Consider the following 6,000-nt stretch of genomic DNA (forward strand, 5'->3'; position numbering starts at 1 on the left):
AGGAGATGTAGTGGGATGGCTGGAGAATGGGGTTTCCATGAACTACAGTAAGATTCCTGGCTCTGACCCAGGCCCCTCTCTCCAGTGTCTGATGCTTTCACTCTTGTTCTCTCTCCTCACCTGCCCCCTGCCCATTTAACCCAGAGCAGACCAGAATCACATCGAAGGCCCCTATGCCAAGGTGCCATTAGCCAAGTTGGGCACCGTCATGGGGCCTGGATGTTGGATCTGTACAATGGGGCCACCGTGAGCCCTGCCCACCTCACAGAACTGCAAAGACGAGGGAAAACATGTTGTAGATTACAAAGTTCTGTGTAGACAGAGGTGACTTAGGGTTCATAGCAGGTCTGCTCCTAACAGTCCCAAACTGGAAAGAACCCAAATGGCAATCAACAGTGGAATGGATAAATACATTGTGGTTTCTTCACATAATGGAATACAACATAGCAATTAAAAAGAATGAGCTCCTGCAGCCCGCAAGAACACGATGAGCCTCCCAGACATAATGCCGAGTGAAGTACGCCAGACACAAAAGCAAACATACTGTGTGATTCCATTTCGATGAACATTCAAGAACAGGCAAAACTAATATCTGATGATACAGATAAAGATAGCAATTACCTTTGGGGTATATTGATTTGAAGGAACATAAGGGTTGCTTTTTGGGTGCTGGGAATGTTCTAGATCGTGATCTGGTTCTCATGTACGTACCAATCTATCAGGATGTACGTTTGAGTTTTCTATAATTGAGAGTGTGAATTATACCCCAATTAGAAAAAGGAATATGATTATAATTATTATGTGGAGCACCCTCTGTGTCAGAAGATAGGAAGGCTTTTGGGAGGGGTATTTAAAGTGATTTTGCTGCTACTTCTCTCCTGCTTTCCTCCATCCCCTCGGCTTCTCCCCAGAAAGGAAGGACTTGTTTCTCAAAATTCCTTTATTCTATCCTTTTATCCCTTTATTGGCACTCCTACTATGGACTAGATACTATTCGGGAAGCTGAGGTGGAAGCTAGCTCTCAACCTTCCAATGGGCGATCAACACACAGATAACATTGACTATGAGCCGGCACCGAGGCTCTACCTCTACCAGCAGGAGCATTTTCTCTCAAGCATGTCCAAGTGGCAGAGAGCTGGGCACAGAATATCTGGGATCCTTTCCAGGTTTTGACTATCGTTCCAAGAAAGGAGAAAGGTGCCTACTATATGCCAACGTGCATTTAATCCTCTGCAACCCAGCTCACATATCTAGAAGGCAGCAGGGGTAGAGTTCAAACCCAAGTATGTCTGATTCCTGTGCCCTGCCCTTCCCAACACTCCCACGGCCTCCTAGCTGCCAGGTCAGCATTGCCCTGTCTCTGGGCATCTGTAGTGTCACCCTCCAAGACGGCCCCCACTGATTCTTGCCTCATGGTATTCAAGCCCTTATGTAGGTTCTTTCCACACTGAATAAGGCTGACCTATGTAACCAATAGGATATTGTAGAAATAACAGTGTGTCTTCCAAGGATAGTGTATAAAAGACATTGTGAGTTCTGCCTTGCTCTCTCTTGAATCATTCATTCACTCTTGGGAAACCAGCCACCATGTTGTAAGGACACTCAAGCAGCCCTATGGAGAGGTCCGTGTGGTGAGAAACTGAGGCTACCCGGCAACAGCCAACCCCAACTTCATAGCCACATGACAGAACCACCTTGGAAAATGATCCTCCAGCCCCAGTCAGGCCTTGAGAAGACTGCAGCCCCAGCCAACATCTCTGCTGCAACCCCATGAGAGACCCCTAGCCAGAACCAGTCAGCTATGCCACCCCCAACATCCTGACCCCCCAAAACATTTATTATTATGAGATAATAAGCGTTTGATGCTATTTTAAGCTACTAAATCTAGGGGCCATTTATGACACCATATCACTCTGTATACATAACACAGCCCCTGTCGCATCGCTTCGTGCTGCAGGAAAAGTGAGGGTGGCGTGTGAAGGCATTAGGAACCAGCCACTTGCCAGAGGAGTGACTACAGCAGGCTGAATAGGAGAGGACCAACATCAGCAAGAAACCCCAAGTGCATGGGGGGACTGTGAAAAGGAGACCAAGCAAAGCCGAAACCCTGGAGCCATCTTTCCTAGAAATTTCTCACACACCTCGTCTCTCTCAGTAAGTGAAAGCATGTGCACCCAAATTTAGGAGTTATCTTTAAGCCCACTCCCGCTCTCATGCCCAAAATCTGATGGCTCAGCGAGGCTCCAGCTCTCCCTCAGAAGGCATCCCAGACCCAGCCACTCCTCGCTGCCTTTCTGGCAAGCACCATGGACTAAGCCACCAGGCTCTCTCAAGTGGGCAACATCAGCAGCCTCTTGGCCCATGTCCCTACTCCCACCCTGGTGCCTGCTCAAGGCCACAGTGGCCTTCTCAGAGTGCAAATCCAATCGGGTCCCTCAGGCCCAAACTCCCCAGCACTTACTACTCTCCAGCCCTCTTTCAAGCGTAACAAGCTCCTCTCACCTCAGGGCCTTTGCACCTGCTCTTTCTCCTCCCCCACATCATCATCTGGGTCCCACTTCACATGACTCTTCCTCCAAGGAGTCTTTCTGGGCTACCTTAGCAGAATTCTCTAACCCACTGCTCCAGCTCATTCACTTCCAAACTTGCTTTCCTATTTAGTCCCTGTCTCCCCTATTAGATTGCAAGACCCATGAGGGCCAAGACCTTTTCTATCTGTTCACTTAGAACATCATTTGGCCTGTGGAAGGAGATTACTAAACATTCATTAATGAATCCTGCCTAGAAGCAGGGGATGGACAAGATGACCTCCAAGTTGATGAGGCTATAAAATCCACAGTGTAGAGCTCTGCTGTGGCTCTGTGGCTCCCGCTGCCCTTCCCAGCAGGAGGAAAAGGCAGGGGGGCAGTAAGAGCTCTGGTTTCAGAGAGAGACCCACCAGCTGGGTGGAGCGCTCACCACCAGTGGGTCCCATTCCCTATAGAGGAAACTCCTATACAAAGCCCATCTGTCTGCCTGGTTGCTGCCCTGCCAGTCTACCCTCTCCCCCACTTAGTTGGCCTCCTTGGGCAGGGCAGAGCAGGACTGCAGCAGCCTGGTGTATTCTGAGTCCCCAGCACATGTGAGAGACTCCTCAGGTAGACTATGCCCCCAAAAAGTCATCTCTGGCATTTGCCTGTTCCCATGCACAAGGCTACTGCATGACAAGTGGCCATCTGTCATATCTTTCTGGGCCTCTCTGGGCCACCCATCTCCCCTAATCAGACCCTTCACTGCCCGGAAGTTTATCCCCTTATCCTTCCTAAATGTATCCTGCTGCTGTCAAGAGATGGAAAGCAAAAGGAGGAATGGCAGGCAAGGATGCAGAAATGCATGCCAGTAGGCAGTGAGGGACGAGGAGAAGGAAGCACAAAGGCCCAGGGACAGAGAGCAGGTGAAGAATTACACTGGGACACCTTGGGGAAGTCACTCAACGTGGGGCACCTCAGTTTCCTCATCTGTAAAACAACAGGATCTTTTGGCCAATGTTTTATTCTCTAAAGGAATTAAAAAAACAAAGTCTGATAATGCACGTGAAATGCTAAGACCCAAAGCACTGTACAAATATCCATTGCTATTAAGAGAAAAGGTTGCAGGAAGGGCAGTACGAAGAGGTAGACTGGGGAGGAGCAAGAAAACTGGAAAGTTCTGGAGTTTAAGGCAAAAGAAACTCTGCTCTGGATAAACAGAACAAGGAGGGAGGTGGAAGGAGAAGCAGAAACGTACTCTCCACCCAGGGGAGAAAAGGCTGAGGGAGGCCACAGGAAAGCAGAAGACAAGGGAAGGGGCAGAAAACTCACTGCATGGAAGTACCTGCTGCAAGCCAGGCCCTCTGCACCTCTGCAAGGGGAGCATTCCAAGCTGGAGTCTACAGATGGAGACGCCCTCCAGCAAGGTGTGTGCTTGGCTTAAGTAAAGTTTCTTTGGAGGAAGATTCCTCCCAGACCTGCTTGATCCATCAGCACCCCTTCCCCAAGGTAACACTTGTCCCTCCAAGCTCCCAGTAGCTGAGCAACAGTCATGACACTTTTGAGCACCCACCCTGTACCAGGCACTGGGCTGGGCACTTCACATACATTATCTCATTGAATTCTCACAACAACTTTATGAGGTAGGCTTCTTATTCCCATATCCTTGAGGATGAAACAGAGGCTCAGAGAGGTACATAACTTGCCCAAGGCCACCCAGCTAATAAGCAAAACATGAGATGCACCAGATACAGGTCCTCAACTGCTCAATGAATGCTTCTTTTGGAAGCGTCTTCTCCTTCTACTCCCTGAACTCCTTGAAAGGTCAAATATGAAGAGCAAACGTAGGGAGTGAAAGGGCAGGGAGGGTTACAATCAACAATGGCAGAGGGTGCAGACATTGGCTGCAAGTGAAAGGCAAGGAACGCCATTTCTACCCCTAGGCAGAGCTGAGCCCATTGGACAGAACCATTTCCTTCCCAAACTCATAATCCATCTTGGTGCCAATCCCCCACCCCCTGTTATTCCAAGAAGCTGATATATGACTCCTGTGTCCAAACCTCAGTGGATACATCAGGGGCTGAGCCAGCCTGGCCAACCAGGGCCCAGCAATCCCTCCAGTCTTGCCTCAGTTTCCCTTTCCCATCAAGACCAGCCAGAAAATACTCATGGGGAAACTGAGGACCAAAAGGAGACCTGGCCAATAAAGAGGAAGGGACAGTCTCTCAGGCGGTTCCAGACCAGCCAATCCTGACCTCCGACCTCATTCTCCACTTATCCCACCCACCCGCTTCTCCCGCCCTCGGGGTCCTGTGGCTGTGGACACTGAGGTTTTCTAGGTTGGCCACATTGGGCCAACTGGGGCTCTGTGCGGCCCGGGGTAATTGAAATGGATCCCCTCCCCCTTTCCCTCTCCCCCTTGAGAACTAGCAGAAACACCTTCAAAGGCCGCTCCCTGGGAGCTCGGTCCCCACCAGCCACCCCCAGTAACCGCCCAGATTGCGCGCCGCTCCCCCCACCCAGATCCCCCGACTCCCCAGCCCGCCCCTGCCCCCGCCCCCGGGCCTTCGCCTTCACCTTGACCTGCGCCCGCTCCCAGGCCCAGGCGCTTTGCATAAACAAAGAGAGGAGGAGGGACGCCCCGGGCACCGCCCCCGCCCCGCCGGCGCCCCCGCTCCAGTCTGGGACCCCGAGCCAGGCCTGTCCCAAGTCCTCCCGGGCCCGCCAGCCCGCGGCCCCTTACCTTGGCCTGGCATTTCCGATGACAGGAGAAGCTGCAGACTGCAAGAGGGCGAGACACAGAAAGAAAGTTTTAGCCGCGAGGTATGAAATGGAAACTCCGCGAAATCTCCTCCCACCCCAGCCCGCAATCCGCGCTCGGGAGGGAAGGAGGGAAGGAGGGACGGAGGGAAGGAGAGAGGGAGAGAGGGAGGGGACGGAGGGGAGCGGCTGCCGGGCCTGCGGGGCGGGAGCGCCCGGGACTGCGGACCCGCGGCCGGGGAGGCAGGGGGCTCCCAGCGCCAGAGCCCCTCCGGTAGCGGGAAGGTGGGAGGAGCAAGGGGGTCGTCCCCCACTGGACCCCTGCCAGGGGCAGAGGTAGCCCGGACCCGGGCCCCACGCCAGCCCCACCAAGGAATAAGGGGGGCCTTCTCCCCTTACACACACACCAGGCAGGCAGACGACATCGCAAACCACAATCACACTTACTCTGCCCCAGAGACAGACACACAGACCCAATTCAGAGTCCAGGAGAGGGCCCACGCATATACACATTACACCCACACACACACTCACCCCGAACCACTCCCACCCATCCACACAGCCATCCACGCACACACACACAGCCTCACACACACAGATTCATCCAAGAAGACCCCTGACTCAGGGCACCAACACACACAATTTTGTGGGATACCCTCAGTTGCAGCCTGACACAGATTTGTGGACACAGACACATGAACAGATGCTCACATAAACTTCATGTCCATGACTT

The 6,000-nt window shown here is 52.5% G+C and overlaps 1 protein-coding gene across 1 annotated transcript in view; it reads right to left on the reverse strand.

The window, feature by feature from the left end:
* Positions 1 to 5,307, reverse strand: part of TNS1 (tensin 1) — a 179,031-nt gene extending 173,724 nt beyond the window's left edge. The window contains exon 1 of the mRNA XM_030802711.1: positions 5,251 to 5,307. The gene's annotated coding sequence lies outside the window, so the exon portion shown is untranslated. The remainder of the gene's footprint in view (positions 1 to 5,250) is intronic.
* Positions 5,308 to 6,000: the final 693 nt, after the last annotated feature.

The sequence above is a fragment of the Nomascus leucogenys genome, chromosome 22a (assembly GCF_006542625.1).
Source record: "Nomascus leucogenys isolate Asia chromosome 22a, Asia_NLE_v1, whole genome shotgun sequence".
NCBI lineage: Eukaryota > Metazoa > Chordata > Mammalia > Primates > Hylobatidae > Nomascus > Nomascus leucogenys.